The sequence below is a fragment of the Oryctolagus cuniculus genome, chromosome 8 (assembly GCF_051225735.1).
Source record: "Oryctolagus cuniculus isolate XC-2025 breed Fujian yellow rabbit chromosome 8, ASM5122573v1, whole genome shotgun sequence".
Lineage (NCBI taxonomy): Eukaryota > Metazoa > Chordata > Mammalia > Lagomorpha > Leporidae > Oryctolagus > Oryctolagus cuniculus.
Window position 1 is genome coordinate 12,144,355 of NC_142874.1, and position 20,262 is coordinate 12,164,616.

Here is a 20,262-nt window from a genome sequence, read left to right on the forward strand (position 1 = left end):
TGCCTGCCCCTGCTGTTGGGGCCGGGAGCCGCAGGGAGGCCGAGGCACAGGTGCTGCTGGGCCCTGCACGCCGCCGCGGGCTCCGGGTGCGGCCGAGCTGCGCTGCCGCGGTCACCAGGTACCCCCGCCGTGGTCCTGGGTTCTGAGCACCGGGCGCGGCTCCCTGGGCACCTGCACCACCCCCGCCGAGGCTCGGTCCCTTGGCGTGGGCCGCCATTTCTCCTGGAGCCGCGGCCCACGCTGGGCTCCGTCTCAGCAGGTGCAGGGCCCCCATCAGCCCCGTCGGCCTCCCTGATGGAGCCTGCAGCCCCTACTGGTCGTGGCCGCATTTGGGGATGCGGTTATCTTGAAAGAACGGATGATTCCATGTGGATAAGACGCGGTTACGCTGGTCTCGGTGGGATGCGTCTGGAAAGCAAACATCGTTTACGTGCAAGTTAGTGGTGGCACAGTGAGAGCCGCACAGCTCGGTCACCGGGACCCTGCCAGCCGGGCCCTCTCAAGTCTGCCTGCTGCTGGCCCTCAGGGTCGCCCTAGATGTCCCAGCGCCCAAGAGAGCAGGTGCACGCTTGGTTTTCAGAGCCAGGGAAGCAAGTACTGTCTGGGAACTGGAAGCTTTAGCCTGGTAAGGAAGATTAGAAAAGTTCTCAGCCTGGTAAGAAAAATTCTGCACATCGCTTTCTGTACTTGAATTTTGTTTTGTTTTATTTCATCTGAGTGTTTTTCTGTCTCTGGGGGCTGTTGTGTGTCAGAAATATGACATGCAGAGGGTCCTGAACCAAGAATGATAGAGATTAATATAAATTCTTAAAAATTTTAAATAGTCGATGTACAGTGGCACGAGGCATAATTCATGTGTTACTAAACTGACTTTAGCCCTCTGCTCATAAGAAAGCTTCTATAGTGTATGAGCCACTTGGACTTCCATCCCCAACAAATTTGAAGTTTTGCTCACACCCAAATTCTGTGTGTTTAGAGAAGAAATTAGCTCCTATAATTCTAACCTCTCCAGGAGCAGAGATGATATATACTTGTGGCATTTAAACATAATTCCTTGATGACATTTAGGCAGAATGCAACATAGAATGTAATCTTGCTTGCTTCTTTGAAAGAAAATAAGCTAGTTTAAATTTTAGAAAATTGTTTCCTGTAGGAGATCTGAAAAGAAATAATCGCATGCCAGATCTTTAATAAATAATTGCAGTCATGTTCTTTCCATTATTTTTTTACCAAAAAGAAAAAGTAGTTAAACAAATGAAGATAGTTGAAACAAAATAGTTTCAAAAAATAATAGTTGTTAAATATATTTGAACAATAATGCTTTATAGCTGCCAGGGGAGATTATTTTAATGTGATGATTTATGATGCACTGACCTGCAGTCATGCGAAGGGACGAGGCAAACAGCCAGCACTGCCTGGAGCTGTGGTGGTGAGAATATCCACAGAGACGCACAGTGGGAGAAACCTCTCAGTCGGTCCCCGTTTCTTGTCTTGACGACCGGCAATCCACTGTAGTCATACAGAGTTAAATCCACGCGGCTCTTCACATGAAGACTCCACCCTAGGATAACTCAGCATCTTGGAATCAGCACTTCTTTCCCCCACTTCCCTGCGCTCTAACCAGAGCTCAGCAAAGGCACACAGGTTTTGTGCGGTTCCCTCTTAGGTTTGTCTTGGCCTGATTATTTTATCCATTGCCCATGCAGCCTACTTTTCGTTTCCCAAAAAATCTGTCAAAACCTTTCTGTGGCTGATGGCTCCCACAAACTCTTGGCTTTTATCAGTCTACTAAGTTTGGTACTTTACACTTGTATTTGATTATGATTCCAAGAGGAACACAGAGACATGTGTTCCTGGTCTGATATCGTGAACTGAAAAATCTCTTGACTGTCGAGAATTCCCATGGGAAGAATCCAACTCTAGCATGAACAGCTGTAACTCACAAGAATTACACTTCTCTCAGTGCTGGTCTTCAGCCACTCCCAGGACCCCAGGCAGCAGGTGGAGACACCTCTTATAAGATGGGGGTGAAGCCCTTTTGTGCTACAGACAGTGCCTCCCCGTGGTCTGCTCTGCCTCCATTTCTCCTGGAAAGACCCTGTGGAGGCCTACAGGCCCTCTCTCGCTCCACTTCAAAGATAATTTATTTTGGAAGAGGTCCCATTTGTCATCTCACCTTTTGAATACATCTAAGGAGCTACATGGCACCTTCCTCACCAAGAAAAAAAAAAAAGTTCAGCTTCTCTTTAGAAATCAGTGCAGATTCAGGGTAGATTAATCTCTGGTGGGGAAATGATACCTATCCCATGAAGATGATTTGAAGATGAAATAGATAATGAAAATGCTTTATGAAGTCTAAAGCACTATAAAAATGCTTTGCATTTGTTGCTATATCAACTTTACCTGATAGTCATTTATAACTCTGTATGAAGAAGTGCTTTTCCAAAACCATGTTACATTTTTCTAGTTTATTTGAGAAACAGAGCAATAGATACAGAGCTAGAGAGATAAGAGACAGAGCTAGTTCATCAGCTAGTTCACTTCCCAAGTGCCCACAACAGTTAAGAATTTTATGACATTCCATAGAGTTCTTTTTCAGTCAGTACAAATATTGAAACTGGTGCATGCATGTGCACCTTGATTGATTTATTTGATGCTTTACAGGAGCCCCTCGAGGTAGGGATAGCAGGTACGATGATCAGTATCTCACCAGTGAGTTGCATGTGCTCAAGGTTACACCATGGTTTAGCTGTAGATGTGAAATGATCACACCCTTCCCAGGAACCCATAACTTACCGGTAAGATCATGGTAGCCAACAGAGATTCTCTGAGCTTCCAACAGCACACACTGTAGAGACCCAAGTATGCTGTGTCTGTTTTAAAGATGGGAAGAAGTGATCTGGGTCACACAAGGCAAAAGGAATAGTTAGTGTCGCTGTCCATGGTCATTTCTCCTGGAGAGAGTGGGCCTCAGCTCACCGAAGGGGGCAAGCTGGCCATGGTGTGCTCAGCCAGGCTGCCTTTCTCTGACACTCGGAAGAATTTGCAGAGTGGAAAACCGTCCTTACCTAAACAGCTAAGGGAAATTTGGGTCATTAGGGGTTCCTCAGCTTTACTGTTCGGAAATCTTGCCGGCAAGATGAAGACAGCTGTTCTGAATGCGTTCAACTACCAAGAGGTTTCGGGTCTTAATTTTCATGTGGAAGGAGCTTATTTCACTTCGGCAGCCTCCTGTCTGTCTCTTTCCAAACTCTGTTAGAGGTTTGGACAGAATCAAGTAGAAAAGAAAAATCAAGATAAGTGGTTATTTAATTGATACATAGAACATTTCATGGACTCACAAGAGCATGCAGAATAAAATGTGATTTTGTCCACATGTTGTTTTAGTATTGTACACTGGAGTGGAACTTCCAAGGTGCCAAGAAACAAGAATCTGCCCTCCTGCTGGGAAGTGCAGTCCACACACCCCCGCAATGATCAGTTATACTCATTCCACAGAATCATCGTCTTTATACCTGGTAGGTGTCTAACTTGGACTTCACAGTTTCCTAGATGCTGCTTCTTACGCCGTGTTTCAATTTCAACTTGCTAAGCTCAGTTGCCTAGGATGGAAGAATTGCGTTTTTTGTTTGTCTGTGCTTGGAACCCATGAAAGAACATTGGAGTGGGAAGGAGGAGATCTGGAGTACGTTCCCAATCTATCATAACATAATTATGTTCCCTTGGGAATGTCATAGATATTTAGACCCTTTTCCCCTTATTAATATTTACAAAATTATCTCAGATGATTCCAAATATGAAGGGTCTCCAAAGTGCTGATTTGAAGTTTGTGTTATGAAAACAATGTGTGGATAGCTAAGTATTTGTACACCAAATTAAATTTAGCTGATGCAGTAACTTATTTGAGAGGCAGGGTCTCATACACTGGTTCACGCCGCAAATTCCCATAATGGCTGTGTCTGTGTGAAGTCAATCCAGATCTCCCATGAGGCTGGCATAAGCCCAGTTACTTTAACCATCCCGGCTGCTTCCCAGGGTTCTGCATGAGTAGGAACCTGGATTCAGGAGCTGGAGGTATCAAACCCAAGTAGCGTGACATTGATACTGGCTTCTTAGTGTACTAACCAGTGGACAGTAATCCCAGTCCTAACATGTATGTGTAGAACTTTTCATCATTTGTTTCTTATGTATTTATTTAGAGAGATTTTCCATCTACTGATTGACCCCCCAAATGCCTACAACAGCCAGGTTGAAGCCAGGAGGCTGAAACTGTATCTGGTTCTCCCACATGGGTGCTACAGAACCCAGTACGGAGCAGTTACCTGCTGTTTGTCTGCAGGAAACCAGAACTGGGAATGAAAGGAGGACTTGAGGCCAGGCATTCCAGTACGGGGTGTGGGTGTCCCCACTGGTGCACCAAATGCTGGTTCCCAGGGGCTCACCAAACGCTTGCTGCTACACTCGGCTCACACTCATGGTATCTGAATTCTGTGCCGTAATGGTTTGGATGTCACTGGCGTTCTGACTGAAGACAGTTACACATGAACGGTGTAGCTGCTCCCCAGCTCTACGTCCGGAGTGTCCTCCATTTTCTAGAGGACGAGACAACAGAGACAGTGCAGGAATAGCTGACTTCAAGATCCAAAGCAGATGAAGGCTAGACCCGTGTTTTCCTTCAGCTCACCTGACTAACACTAAGGGATTAAGTGGGAAGCATACTGTGAGTGTGTTTTAAAGGAGAACATTCCTGTAGGACTTCCAGCCAATAGCAGGAAGTACTGTAATTCTGAAGAGTTTTCCCAATTTTGTGAGGTTTGCAACTCTATCTTCATGTCAAGCAAGTTGTCTAAGTGCCAGATAATCCCCTGAACTTCTGGCTGCTTAGTAAACTAAAATTGTGAACTTCTAGAAGCTTACCCCTTGCATCGGAAATGAGTAACAGATAGGCTCTTTTCTAGACAGTCCAATCAGGCTGTGATATTTACAAATAAGAAATGGACTCAGTGATTGGGTGGAGTTCAGTCCTCATGCTTAGGTGGTACTAGCGCCTGGCTAATGCCCTCCGTGCCCTCCTAAACGACAAATTCCATGAGGACAGGAACTACCTCTGTTCATCTCTTGGCATTGCCTTAATGTGCTGTTTGCTGTGCAGTGGTTAGCTGTAGAAATGAGATGTGAAGGCATTAGCGTTGCATACATGTATACATTGTGCACATATCACTTGTCATCACCTTATACATACACAGCCATGACGGAACCCAGAGTCCACCCTGCTCAATTGGGCCAGTGCTTGACGCCACTTCTAATGATTTTCCACTGTTTTATACATTTCTTCCTTATAAATGAAAAAATATTAATAATTGTACCCATTTATGGGCTGCATGATGACACTTCAATACATGCATAAAGTGTATACTGATCAAATCAGGGTAATTAACATCTCCATTTAAAACAACTTTTTTTTTAACTTTTATTTAATGAATATAAATTTCCAAAGTACAGAATATGGATTACAATGGCTTCCTCCCCATAACGTCCCTCCAACCCGCAACCCTCCCCTTATCCTCTCCCTCTCCCCTTCCATTCACATCAAGATTCATTTTCGATTCTCTTTATATACAGAAGATCAGTTTAGCATACATTAAGTAAAGATTTCAACAGTTTGCTCCCACACAGAAACATAAAGTGAAAAATACTGTTTGAGTACTAGTTATAGCATTAAATCTCAATGTACAGCACACTAAGGACACAGATCCTACATGAGGAGTAAGTGCACAGTGACTCCTGTTGTTGACTTAACAAATTGACACTCTTGTTTATGGCATCAGTAATCACCCTAGGCTCTTGTCATGAGCTGCCAAGGCTATGGAAGCCCCCTGAGTTCACTGACTCTGATCATATTTAGACAAGGCCATGGTCAAAGTGGAAGTTCTCTCCTCCCTTCAGAGAAAGGTACCTCCTTCTTTGATGACCCGTTCTTTCCACTGGGATCTCACTCGTGGAGATCTTTCATTTAGGTCCCCCCCCCAGAGTGTCTTGGCTTTCCATGCCTGAAATACTCTCATGGGCATTTCAGCCGTATCCGCATGCCTTAAGGGCTGATTATGAGGCCAGAGTGCTAAAAACAACTTTTTACTTATTTTATTTGAAGGAAAGAGATTGCTTCCACCTGCTGGTTCGCTCTGCAAATGCCTGCAGTGGTCGGGCTGGTCCAGGTCAAAGCCAGGAGGCCGGAATGCAATCCAGTTTTTCCGTGCGGTTACAGGGACCCGCATACTTAAGTCATCATCTCTGCCTCCCATGGTATGCTTTCACAGGAAGATGGGTGGAAAGCGAAGTAGGCAGGCCTCAGACCTGACGCCCCATTATGGGATGTGGGCATCCCAAGTGCCAGCTTTGCCGCTGTGACAAATTCCTACCCCCATCCCCCCTTTGACATGACTTTATGATGGAAGACTCAGAACCCCTTTCTTCTGTTTGTTCATAAAATATATACTAGGTCATTGTGAACTGTCATCAGCCCATTGTGCCCTGTTACACACTAGGATCTTATTCCTTTGATCTAACTCTGATGTGGCACCTGTTATCAAAACTCCCTTTATCCCCTTCTTATCCGTGTTCACCTCTAGTAATTATATTTCTGTGTTCATATTGAAGTTTTTTTAAGCTCCCACATATGAGGGAGAATATGGAGTATTTGTCTTTCTGTTTGTCTTGTTTCGTTTACCCTTTTGCTGCAAATGACGGAATTTGTTTTATTTCAGTATAAAAATAGTAGTAGTATCCCATTGTGTATATATAACATATTTTCTTTATTCGTTCATCTGATGATAGACACCCAAGTCGTTCTGTATCTTGGTTCTTGTCAGCAGTGCTCTGTAGAGATGATGGGAGTCACTGAGGTCTTCCAGGCAAGGCCAAGTCACCTGCTAGGGAGCCAGGGTTGGCACTGTGCTGTTCTTTGTTCCTCTCTCTACGCCGGCTTTCTCAGACTCTGTTATTTTCAGTTCCTGGCACTCGTTTACTCAAGTTTAGCCTCAGTGGATCTCCTGGAAGCGTGATCTTTCCTTTGTTATTCTGCCTTTTGGTTTTTGTTTTTGCTTTTGTCTGTGTTGGGGGTGCGTGCAGGTCCTCTCCATTCAGTAATCTTGCATCCTCTCCCTAGTAACTTTTCTTTCTTTCCATCAGTGTCTTCTGGACTAATCCAAAGAAGGCAGGCAAGGGAGGGACTAGGCCGCAGCTTCTGGTTGGCTGACGCATAAGGGCATCTGGGTGTTCCTGGGAACAGAACCCTGAAGCACACAGTTCTCCATCCTTCCTCTGTGCCCTGGTAGGAATCTGCTTCCAAAGGCTGGCATCAGTAGCTGCAAGGTGCCTCTGCACAAGGCTTGGTAATCAAGTCCACAGGGCCGAGACAGTGTTTGATTGGCTTTGTAGTTTATATGTGGAGGTGTTCTGGGGGAGAGGGTAATGTAGGGGATCCCGATGGCTTCCTTCTGTGAAAAGAGCCCCTGGTCATTCCAGGCTCTGTTTCCAGACTCTGCCTCTTAGCTGGCTACAAGAGTCATGGGCAAAGTTTAGAAAAAATTCACTGTGCATGCTCAGCTTCAATAATTTTTTTCTTTTCTTTGAAAGTACACATAAAGTCCTTCTATTTCCTTTTTTTTTTTTTATTTGACAGGTAGAGTTATAGACAGTGAGAGAGAGAGACAGAGAGAAAGGTCTTCTTTCCGTTGGTTCGCTCTCTAAATGGCTGCCACGGCTGGCGCTGTGCCGATCTGAAGCCAGGAGCCAGGTGCATCCTCCTGGTCTCCCATGCGGGTGCAGGGCCCAAGCACTTGGGCCATCCTCCACTGCACTCCCGGGCCAGAGCAGAGAGCTGGCCTGGAAGAGGAGCAACCGGGACAGAATCCAGCACCCCTACTGGGACTAGAACCCGGAGTGCTGACGCCGCAGGCGGAGGATTAGCCTAGTGAGCCGCGGCACCGGCCCCCCTCCTATTTCTGTAATCCTGCATGTTACTAGTTGGCAAGTCTTCCCAACTCTGGAGTTTTGTTTGAGGCTGTTTAGCTCTCATTCATCATGGAGTTCTTAAACCAGGGCTATCACCAATACAAATAATATTCTCTTCTGAATAGTTACTGCTTCTTTTTATTTCACAATGTTCCAACTTGAATGGAATAAAATTTTTACTGGAGGCCACCATAAGACCCTCGCCTTTGGTGCCTTCTTTGAGAATGCTGAGGAAAATGAAAGAGGCACGTCTGGTACTGCCACCTGTATTTTGGTTCTGCTGGAGAGGTGGTTTCGTGCCTTGGTCTTCAGTGTGTGGTAGAGTGCTCTGACATTTTGAAAATATTGTGAGTGAATCCTGAAGGTGCGTGCAGCAGGCTCTAAAGCCCTGAGAAAGGGTCAGTATCTTCTGTAAGACCTTCCTGTGCTTGCCATCAGAAATGACCTCAAACTTCATACATTTCACCGTGGAATTTTGCTCTTTTATCTTTCTGGGGTGCAATGTCCGGAATCAGTGTGGGAGTAAGGGCGCACTCCCTACACACGCTCAGAGGGAGGATCCCGTGGGAGGCAGCAGTGTGATAACCCAGGGAGTTGTCACTACCACCCACGTGGGAGAGCTGGATGGAGATCCTAGATCTTTTTTTTTAATTTTTATTTTTTGACAGAGTGGACAGTGAGAGAGACAGAGAGAAAGGTCTTCCTTTGCCATTGGTTCACCCTCCAATGGCCGCTGCGGCCGGTGCACCGCGCTGATCCGATGGCAGGAGCCAGGTGCTTCTCCTGGTCTCCCATGCGGGTGCAGGGCCCAAGGACTTGGGCCATCCTCCACTGCACTCCTGGGCCACAGCAGAGAGCTGGCCTGGAAGAGGGGCAACCGGGACAGAATCCGGCGCCCCGACCGAGACTAGAACCCGGTGTGCTGGCGCCGCAGGCGGAGGATTAGCCTAGTGAGCCGTGGCGCCAGCCTGGTCCTGGATCTTGACCTCAGCCTATCTCAGCCTTGGATGTTGTGGGCATTTGGGGAAAAACCGAAATATGGGATCTCTGCCTCTGCCTCTCAAATAGCTGTTTGTAAAAGGAAAGAAAATTGGAGCTTACAACTGACAGAAGGATTTGTTTGCTCTCCCAGCCAGATGGCTGGGTTAGGCCTGGGTTCATTACTGTCACTGACTTCACCTCGCCCTCCTTCGTGCTCCTTACCACCCGCATAATCAGCTCCTGTAGACCCGGCCTCATTGTTCCGTCTCTGCTTGGGTCGCTGCAGAGTTTCCCGTTAGCTGCATGGCCTCTTCTCTTGGGCCTTCTCATTCTTCTCTGTCACACAGTCACAGGGATGCTTCTAAAAGCTACAGATAATCTTGTTGTCTTTGTTTACAATGTTTGAAGACCCCCAGATTGTCAAGAACAAGCCCCATCATGGCGCTCTGCCCTTGAGAACCCTGCAGGGGCACCCTCAGCCCATGTGCCCAGCCCTGGGCTGTCCACTGGCTGCCTCTCGCTCTTCGTTCCCCAACCTTTCATATGCTGAGGCTTGTACCAGAGAACAGCCTTCTTTTAAAAAACATTTTTATAAATTTTAATTTTAATTAGTTTTACAGATTCACTGTGATTCATAGATACAATTCTAAGAACATGATGATATTCCCTTACTCCTTTACTCCCTCCTCCCCTGCCTCCCACCCCCTTCCCCTCTCCCTTTTTTGGTTTTTGAGATGACATATTTTACATTACAGTAAAAAGGCTTAATACTTCACCAAATAAGAAGTTTTAACACGTAAAAGTCAGAAAGACCCTAGTTTAGTGGAAATAGACAATGGTTATAAACAGTAATTGAATGGATATTCAATTATATATAGTATACAGTATAGTTTTAAAGTTTTAAATTATATACAGTATACAGTAAGTTTTAAAGTCATCTAATGTCATTAAAACTGCAGTGGTATAACATTCTTCACCATTGGTTTCTCCAAATAGCCCTTATCTGACCATTCGCTCCTCCTTGAAGGTTCAGTTCACATTTCATCCCGAGATAAATCATCCCTTCTTACCTGCTCCAAGGATCTTAATTCCAACAACTGTTTGTCACTTGGGTCAGTCTTCTGTCTCATGTACTACATTGTAAATTATCCTGGGCCAGGAGAATTTTTTTACAGATTTATTTCATTTATTTGACAGTCAGAGTTATAGAGTGAGAGACAGAGAGAGATATATCGGACTTCTATCCACTGGTTCACTCTCCAAATGGCTGCAATGGCACAGGCTGGGCCAGGCTGAAGCCAGGAGCCAGGAGCTTCTTCTGGGTCTCCCACATGGGTACAGGGGCCCAAGGACTTGGGCCATCTTCCACTGCTTTCCCAGGCAATTAATAAATAGATGGATGAGAGGCGCAGCAGCCGGGACATGAACCAGCACCCACATAGGATGCTGGCATTGCAGGGGGCAGTTTAACCCACTCCGTCACAGCACCAGACCCCCAGGGAGTCTTTCACATCTAGCTCTTTAGAGTCCAAATGAGCGTGGAGTCATCATGAATGAATGTCTCCTGAACTGTGTTTGAAGCTGAAGAGCCGCCTGAAAACTGCTCCGGGCTGTGAAACGCCTTAGACAGGACTGGGCCCAGAGTGGTTGAAGCTTGCGAGGACCCAGCAGACCTTTGGGTTGGATAAACCTGGTGCAACTCTTCTGATTTGTTAGAAACTTGGTGGGTAGACTAAAGCAGACCAGCCGTTAATTAAGATATTTTACTGATTTTTTTTAAGCAACAGGATCATTTCTGTTTTAACTTAAATTTTATCAAAATCACAGGTACTTATGAGCTCTTCCTCTCTTGGTTCCTCCAGATGCAGGAAGCTGACGTCAGCCCATCCTCTCTGGGGGAAGCAGGGATGTGTGAGGATGCCTGGCCTGTGTTCAAGGGGACAAAAATGCACAGACAAGGACAGTCAATGCTGTACCAAGCAGAATCAGCAAGCACGTTGTCCTACCACACAGGACTCGGGATCTGCCTCCAGTGAGGTGACGGCGCTGAGAGAGACGCCCCGAGGGATGTGGGGAGGGTGGGGCCTGTCCCACCCGCTGTGGACCTCACCTCCTCCCGGCCTGTCATCCCCGTCACTCAGATCACAGAGTCTTAGCATCAGCAGGCGCCATCGTGCAGGGAGGTCACCGGCACATCCTGCTCCCTGGGACATGGAAAACTGTCGCAGTCTGACCAAGCTCCCCACGGCTCACCCATGTCAAGTCTTCCTCCATGTTGAGTCCAAGAGCAGAGGCTGAGCCACAAGGACAAGGTTTTAGTTGCTGACGCGGTCTGAGAAGACACAGCCGAGGAGTCAAGGGGGTAAGGGAAGGGAGCACTGGGAGCAGCAGGGGCCTCCTGCCAGTTGTGAGACTGCAGGAAACTGGCCCCGCGCTGGGGAGAACCCGGTCCCCTGCACCGTCAGGAGGGGGGTCTGAGGCTGTGCGTGGCTCCCCTCTGCTCTCCCACCCAGTGAGCGTCACACACAGGCCCCTTGAGGTGCTGACCTCTGGTTCAGAAGGGAGCGAGCAGGTTAAGTTGGACTTCAGTGGCTGAGCCTCTTCTCCGTGCAGCATCTCTGTCCGTTCTCGGGATGCTGACCGTGGAGGGGGATGTGCTCTCTATGTGCCGATGTCCATGGCGGGAGAAGGGAATGGGTTTGGGGCTCCTGTGAAGCCTGTGGCAGATGTTGAGGGTGCCCAGGGTCTGTTACCACGCCCATAGCATAGGCCCGGATATTGAGGCTCATCAAGAGCCTCCAAACACATGTGTTTCTCAACAAAGTCAAAGGGAACATCTTGGCTGGGTGGCCCCCTGGTGCTCTTACCGAAAGGGACACATGAGGTTCCTCCCCACAAATGTGGGGCCCTGTCCCCCATGGCACCCTCTGTGCCTTTCCCAGATGAGCCCGAGCTACTGCCTCTGAGATCCCAAGTATCTGCAGTGACAGCACGTGTTCTGCTGCCCCCCGGCACCACCTGGGCGATGATATGTGCTTGCTCTGCAGACAGGTGCGCTGATGATTGGCGGGTACCACAGGGCTTCCCATCACAGCGTGGTGGTAGTCCCAGAAAATGCATGATGTGTTTCCTGGCACTGATAGAAAGAGGGGGCCCAAGGGCTGCCAAGCCCAGGGCTGGAGTTGGCTCCTGTGGAGTGGCATATGCTGGACTGCGGCCCTAGGTGCCTGCAGTGGGGTCCATATATGGGATCCTCTGGTGTCTGCAACCGCAGTGGTCATGGGACAGGCTGGTCGTCCTCAGGGGCTGTGATGAAAGAAACACACCAGTCTCTTGAACTGTGTCTTGGCAATGTGTTTGTGTCTGTGTGTGTGGAAGGTTTTCACTCTTGGTGTGCCCCAGGTACACTTGTGGTAAAGTGCACCACAGTGTCCACCACCATGATGTGGTGCCATCCCCTTTCATAGCCCGGCCTGTGATGGGGCAGTAGCAGAAGGAAGTGCAGCATGGGAATGGCGCTGGCCCCTCCTGCTGCTGCAGCCGTACCATGGCTACTTGGGTCAAAAGTTCCATGACCCAGAGCAGGAGCGGGGATGGCGCTAGGTGTGGCTGTTCCTAGGCTGCCTGGGTGGTGTCTGGAACTGGCTCTGCGCTGAACCCAACCCCAGTGTTCCTTCTTCTCAGAGGGGCTGTGGGTCCCAGAGGCACCACTGGCCCTGGCGTAGGTCGGCAAACAATAAAACACCTGCCACGTGCCAGGAACCCTGGTGACAGCTCCCAAGGGAGAAGTCCTGGCTGTCCCAGTAGAGAAAGCCGGCTAGGCATTGTGCGGCCTAAGAAATGCAGAGTGTGGCCACATCCAGCCCCCACACCTGGGGGTCCTGTGCAGGTGGCTGCACTGCAGGGAGCGTTACACAGATTGCTTGTGTTGGGGCTCTTGGCCTCTCCAGTCACAGAGAGCGGTTCCCGTGGCCATCAGGAACTTCACACGCGGGCTCAGTGGAAGCTCCCTGATGAAAAGCATGCTTGGAAGTTGCAGTTGGTCCCTGGACTTACCATGCAGCCAGAGGGGCGGAGACTTGGGCTGTGGCCAGGCCATCACTGGGTGCTGTGTTGGGGTGCAGTTCTCTTTGAAGTCAGGGGGAAACAGAGCATAGCTGTGGAATGAGAGATGGTAAAGATGGCGGGCTTGGCTGGCCGTTTGCAGGTCGACTGCAAGGATGGAGACCGTAACGGCAGGAGCTATGATGTAAGGACTGTACTTCTGTGGGCATTAGGGGGAGAGCTCTCTGCTCCTGCCCACCCTTGGTCCAAAGTGTGGACTGAAGGAGATTGTCTAGGCCAAAGGGGTAGGAACTCTTCCGGCCCGTGGGCAGGAAGAACCCGGAGGCTTCACAAGCTGTCTCTGACCCGTGCTCTCATGCATGTGGGAGAATGGGTAGGTGCTGCAACTGGAGCCTGGAAGAAAGCCAAAGGCAACAGCATTAGGAGAAAGCTGGGGAGTTGGGCGTGGGGCCCAGTGAGTGTCCATGTCCGTGACCCCAAGGTCTAAAGTATGCTGAAAGGCCCAGTGAGCAGGTGCATTGGTTATGATAGAAGAAACGATGGTGTAGAAGGAGTGGGCTCGTCAGTGATAACACGGGACTTGGCAGGGGGGTCTGGGGGTGGGATAGCACTGAAAAGGTGAACAGGGCACTCTGTCTACACACACTGGGGTGTGGGGTTCCTTCCTAAAGGAGGGCGTTTATCAAGAAGAGGGTGTGAGTCTGAGGGTGGTTGTGTGGCGTTCAATGAGAAGGTGCAACCCCCACAATGGGCCTGGGGCTACAGGAGAAAGGGGGGCAGGACTGTCAGAGTGGCAGCTCAGGGAGCATGTGTGATGTCCTCTGCTGTGTGTGCCCCAGGAGGGATGCAGAGGGACAGACAAGACGGGGCAGGCAGAGCGAGTGGAAGCCCTGGGTGTAGCCACACCTAAACCTGCCCAGTGCACGTGGGCTGGCAGGGAGTCTGCAGTCTGTGCCACAGGTGGGAAGGGGGAGGGGCTGGTGGAGCGGTGCTGCCGTCTCCTCTGGCATCTCCTGTACTGCCCTGGGCCTCGGCTGTGTCCAGCAGGATCTCGGTGTTCTTAGTGTTCAGTGCTTCTCTCCGTCAGTAGCAAAGCAAGGCAGCTAAGAGGTGGATCAGCTGCCGCAGGTGTGCCAAGGGCAAGAGCAGGACTGGTAACACAAGTGCGGCCCTGGGAGGGAGGTTCCCTCCAAGCTTGGCCAGTTACCATCAGAGACAGTTGCAGCAGGTCCCCAGTGGATTTTCGCCCTCCACCTCCTGGAGACCTGGACAGCTGGGCTGCGGGTGGCCCCTCAGCCCCTCTCTTGGTGACTCTGCCCATGGAGTGGGGATGGCCTGGGTTTGGCTCTGGAGCCCTGCCTGATGGAGACGGTGCTGCCCACAGACAGGCCCACAGCAAGAGCTCTGTGCGGGAATCGGGCCTAGAAATCCCTTCCTGGAGGAGGCACCAGGAGAAGCCCAGGCCTCCTTCCTGCAGGGATTGAATGAGGGAGGAGGCCCAGGACGGGACCAGGAGGAAGGGAGTTTCCCCTGCCTCCAGGGTCTCACTGGTTTTCTTCTCGCTGGCCAGAGGGGCCTCATTTCTTTTCCTCCTGCTCTTCTTCTGCAGCCGCCGCCTCAGTCTCAGCGAGACAGCAATGGGCAGATGCCCGGAATGGGCTCTTGGCTTCACAGCCTTTGGAGGGGATGCTCTTAGCAGAACCCACGGCCTCTTGACGGCAGGTGTTCCACGCCAGCCGAGGCCGAGCACTGCTCCCGAAGGGCAGTCTCTCTCACTCCCTCCAGGCACGCGGCTTGTGTCCTGCTCCTTGCACTGCCCACTCTCCCCTTCCTCGGGCTGCGCCCTGGCACCCACCTGGGTCTGAGTAAGGCAGGGGCAGTGCAGAAGGTTCGATTTTGGCTCCTGACCTTGGATGTCTTCAGCCAGTGCTGGTTCAATGACACCCTCGCACCTGGTTCTTACTTAGCCAACCTGTGGGATTGGCCAGTAGCCTTCTCTCTTGTGAGCATAGGAATCTTTTTAGGGGGGTGCCCAACTCCCCATGGCCAAGGCAGAGGTGGTTCTTTGAGAAGCAGGATCCACTCTGAAGATCTGATACCCAGGGCGCAGTGGAGGGAAGCGGGAGGTGGGTGACCCAGCCAGGCGGGAGCAGGGGGAGCATCACAGACCAGAGCAGCCACGCGGCTGCAGCTGTGACCACCGGAGTGCCGCGAGCGGTTCCCCGTGAAGAGCCGATGTGCGTTAGCAGTCCCCGCTGAGAGAGGAGGTCCCCACACACCGCAGGAGGAATCTTCGCCACCCTTTGTTCTTGCAGACGTAGGAATTACTCTTCAGTTGAGGCGTGTGATGTCACATCAGCGGTGGTGACGCTGGCTTGTGAAAAGGAACCAAAGGTCACAACACCAGGAATTTCTAGCGCCCAGGAGGCTGGCTGCAGGTGTTTGCCACTAGATGGGGACATCTGGGACCTCCTGGAGCCTGAGTGGGGCCTAGGCCAGAGCTACTGCAGCTTGGGCTTGGGCTACACACGTGCCTCTATAATTGACCATTGGCCAGCCTTTATCCTGAGTGACCATGTGTTGATGACTCTCTACCCAGATCATGAAGGGCAGGGTCAACTGAAAACTGAGCTGGACACAACACCCAGCAGTCTCATTCGAGGGGCAGCATCTGGGCTCCTTGGACAGAGGTGCTCCTTCCCTCTGTGTCCCTTGCCACCTGCTTTACCAAGCTGGTTGTGAGGGTTTCCTGGAAGAGGACCTGGTGCCCTACATGACGGTGTTCTGCCCAGCCCAGCACACTTTCCTGACAAGTGGGTTCTCTTCCCTCCTTTTCACAAATTTGGTAAAACATTTAAGCTTCAGAGTGTCTTTCAGGTCACCACAGGCAGTGGCCCAGCCAGGCTTTGAACCCAGGCTTCCCAAGCCCGGGCTCCGATATGTGGGCCTGCTTAGCACACATGCATCAGGAGCTGCTCTGTTTCTGTACTCTCGAGGGTGCACAGAACCATGGCCTCTCTGTGACGAGCTCATGAATGCCCCCACCTGGGCAGAAGTCACACGGGCCTGATCATTGCCCACGCCAAACTGATTGCATTCTCCTAGCAGGTGGAGGGTGGGGTCACTCGTGTCATCATGCGTCATCCCAGGTCTCTTCCCGAATTCAGCCTGCAGCCCGGATTCTCTTCTTGACTGGTGTGAAGAAGGCAAACATGGAGAGGTGACCTTCTAATCAGCTTGGCCTATCCTGAGTGACGTAAGCCAGCATGTTCCTGTTGCACATAAAAGCTAGGTTCTCTGGTCTTCATGGAGCACGTTTGGAAAGCAGATACTTTATTTTGTGCAGATTGAAGTGAAGCACATATAGGGTTAAATCAGAGCAATGCAACTTTGGGATTGTGAGTCTGCCAGGGGGTCCTCTCTCTTCACACACACTGTTGCCCTCAATGTCAGTCTAGACCGTTGGTGTGCCAGGACAAAGGAAACATGTATTACTGTGGCGTTATCCATGTGTGGATATGTGGATCCCGGGTGCCTGGAGTGATGTCATGTGTGGGATGGTACTGGAACCATCATGGCTGTTTTGCACCTTGGTGAACCCAGAGTGCTAGAATGAAAGGAAACTGTTCTACCACATCTCATGGCCAATGTGGGATTCTTCTCCGTTTAGGCTTCTTCCCTCCTGTGTGCCCTAGTTGTGTTCTGGGAGGGAGGAGAAGAGATCTACAGCCATGGGTGTGGTGCCAACCCCTTCCATAGCATGGCCTGTGCTCAGGGACCTGGGAATGGCAACTTTGTCCCGCGTTTCCCCATCCAGGGACATGCCCGTAAACTCCCAGGCATGCTTCCCAGAAGTGTGTAGTCTTGAGTTGGAACTGAGGCCTGAAGAAGACATGTAGAACTCAACACTTGCTCGTCTGTAGGGGGTGCTTGGTGGCACCTTCAATAACAGATGTTCTGTCTGTGCCCTGGGGAAAGCTGGCAGGGCAGGGTCAAGTGTAAGGAAGGCACAGTGTGTGATGTCCAGCCCACACCACCTGAATGCAGGAGGTGCCACGGGGTGTCTGGGCCACTGAGAAGTTAGGTGGATGGCTTGAGTTGGAGCTGTTGGACTCGAACAAAGGAAAGAAAACCCAAGCTGTGATAATCCTGGGCAACAGAACCCCAAATAGGGCCAGATGGTGCTCCTGGCTAACGGAGTGACTGGTAGATGCCATTCGTATTGGACGGATGGAGCTGGCAAAGTGGTGGGCACTCGCCTGAGGCAGTAGTGCGGCTCTGTGCTGCGTCCCCAGAACCAGGGAGTCCCATGGAGACAGGGGCTTCTTGGAAGGCGGCCGGTGTCAAGAACAGACTGTCACCTTTGCAGGTGCCTCAGACGCATGCTATCGTGGCCCTGAGCAGAGGGAAAGTGCGCCCCTGGGAGCCTGGAGGCATGTTGAAGAGAAAATTCTAGAAAGGCCAACCGTGTCCGTGGCAGTCAGCTCAGGGCCTAGAACAAGCTGAAGACCAAGTGGGCAGGTCCTGGCTGAGACTGGAGAAGTGACTGCAGTGGTGGTGATGGGCTCCCCAGACCAGCACTAGTTCTGCTAGCTGGGCTTGGGCTAGAGAGGAGGGGCGTGTACCAGAGAGGGCCTGGGCGTTCCTTCCCGTAGGAGGGAGGCAGATGGAGAGGGGCACGAGGCTGGGTTGCGGGGGTTGGGGGGTCAGACATGGGACGTGCTGCCACTGTGTCTGATGGTGAAACCCACGGTGGGCCCGCACACGGAGGGGGCAGGACCAGAGGAGGATTAGGAGTTGTGCATCTGTCTCCTGCCGTTCTTTGGTACGGGGTTGGCAGAGGGTCAGACAGGTGAGGCTCATGCAGACAGACATGAAGTCGGCGGAGGCTGTAGCCACTGGACCTGCATGGTGTGCACGGCAGAGACGACGCGTGGCAGCCTCTGCTACAGGGGCAGAGAAAGAAGGGGCGAGGTGAGTGGTGCCGCGTCTACGCTGGCGTCTGCTTCCTCCTCCGAGGCTCTGTTAGACATGGCAGGCCCTCTGTGCTCTTTGGGACCTTAGGTTTTTCTGCAGGGTGCCTGTTTCTGCCTCAGCAGCAGTGCAGGGCAGCTCAGGAGTTGGGAACCAGTGCCCTGGGCCTGGGCACAGTGCCACTGCATGACCTAAGGCAGCAGCAGGCCTGGCCCGGCGACAGTCCTCTTGCTGAGCCTGATACTGGCAGCTCTGGGCAGGCTGCAGCTCCCCAGGGGACTGTCCTACCTCTCTTCTCCTAACCCGTGTTGGCCCTGGGAGCTGGGGCTGTGGTCCCCACCCCACGGTTCGTTGGCCATGTGCTGCATGGCCGTGGGGAGCAGCGTGTTCTGGGTCAGGGCGTGCTGCTGCATGTGGGTGAGCCCTGCACATGAGGCTGGACGGCAGCAGCAGGGCCCTCTGCTGGGGATGGGGGATCGCGTTGTCTTTGTAGAAGACACTTGGTAAAACCCTCAGCCTCCTCACGCTGTTGTGAGTGGTTGTTGGAGGACTCCTCAGACGCCCAGGCCCGCGCTGTGCGCAAGTGAGGTCTCTCCCACCCCCGTCTCCACGGGTCCTGTAGTTGCAGGACACTCTTCTGTATCATACCCAGTATCTCAGTGCATTTGCCAAATAAATGAATGCATTGTCAATGATTCTTCATCTGTTTGTATTTTATTATCTGTTTGTATTTTATTCTATAGGAATTTGGGTGACCCCTGCCCATCCCTGGGTCCATGTTCATCCCTGCATTGTTGCCCAATGTTGGACGATGCAGGCTGGGTCTTGTTTTCTGACCTGAAGACACTGCAGTCCAGAAACCCTCCCCAAGTCTATCAAAGTGTTCATCAGGGAGGTGTGATGTGGCTTCCCCAGGCCGGTGTTTGACACGTGGCTAAGTATGTCGTCTCATACATATGTAAATACATGCACACACATGAAGACATGTGCAAGAACATGTAGTAAGCACATGGTCATCTTAAAACAGGATGAAAACACATGCATATATGCAGACACATGAAACCCACACAGCAACCTACGTCTACCTGCACAAACAACATGGGGTCACATGTTAACATGTGCACACACATAAGTACACACGCATATCATTGTGCTGTGTGCATCCTCACAGCATCCTCTCACCCAGTTCAGGTACCCCATCACCTCCCTGTCTGCCATGCGGCAGCTCCCCTGCAGACTGTGGGGAGAACACAAATGAGAAGTAGGCTACAGGTATAGTGCCCCGATGGAGCCATGTTCCAAGGGTAAGAATCACTAGAACGGAGTCAGAGCTGTGGACACAGACAGCAGGCCTGGGGGATGAGGTGGTCTGGAGCTGAGTGAGAAAAGCTTCTTAAAGAGGGAGAAAGACCAACTGTGGAGGCTGCCCACAGGAGGGCAAGATCCACTGTCGTGTTGGGACCCCTGGGCGCTGAGCCTGGTTGACTCAGGAGGTCAGGCGCCCAAGGAGGTCAGGGCCAGAACGGCCCAAGAGATTGCTGGAGTGCCTGATATTCAGGCTTGGGGCCACATGTGTGAGTGCCGGGGGAGGGCAGCTGGCTGTGGTGGGAGCATGCAGGGCTGGCCAGGGCTTGGGCGTCCAGACAGGGACATTCTGTTGGCTCTCTGCTTGGAGAAATCAGCTGTGTCCAGCACACAGCTGGCAGGGGGCTCCCAAGGAGAAAGTGCAAATGATGGGAAGGAGATGGGCAGCACATGGCCCTAGCCTGGATTCCTGCAAGGGCCACACTGCCCTGCCTCGGGGGACCAGTGTCACGGAAGCTGTTTCCTGTTGGAGATCTGCAGAACGTCATGGTGTCACTTTCATTCAGGTCCCTAGCTAGATTCAAGCAGGAAGCTCAGATCTCTAAATTCTGAACACTAACGGAGGCTGGGTGATGATCCTTTCAGAGGATGAATGAGGAGTCTGAGAAAACCCTTAGCTCACTCACTTCATTCCCTATTCCTTCTAATAACAACTGGGAGTCTAAGGTTCTGCGTAAAATGTGGGCGCATGGAGCATGGCGCACGCATGGGGGACTTCCAGGGGATGAAGCCGGTGGTGGTGTCTGCCAGGGCCATCAGCTGAAGGGGAGAAGCAGCAGCCAAAACGTGCTGACCGCCTGTTGGACCAGGCTGGGGGCGGCTCCTCTTCTTTCAGGGAGGATGGCCAGGCTTCGAGGGGGAAGT

The 20,262-nt window shown here is 51.2% G+C and overlaps 1 long non-coding RNA gene across 1 annotated transcript; it reads left to right on the forward strand.

The window, feature by feature from the left end:
• Positions 1–232: 232 nt before the first annotated feature.
• On the forward strand, positions 233–12,878 carry LOC149124826 (uncharacterized). The gene is made up of 4 exons (XR_016211571.1): positions 233–625; positions 3,388–3,518; positions 6,152–6,303; positions 10,857–12,878. It is a non-coding gene; the product is annotated as an uncharacterized LOC149124826 (long non-coding RNA).
• The last annotated feature ends 7,384 nt before the right edge of the window (positions 12,879–20,262 follow it).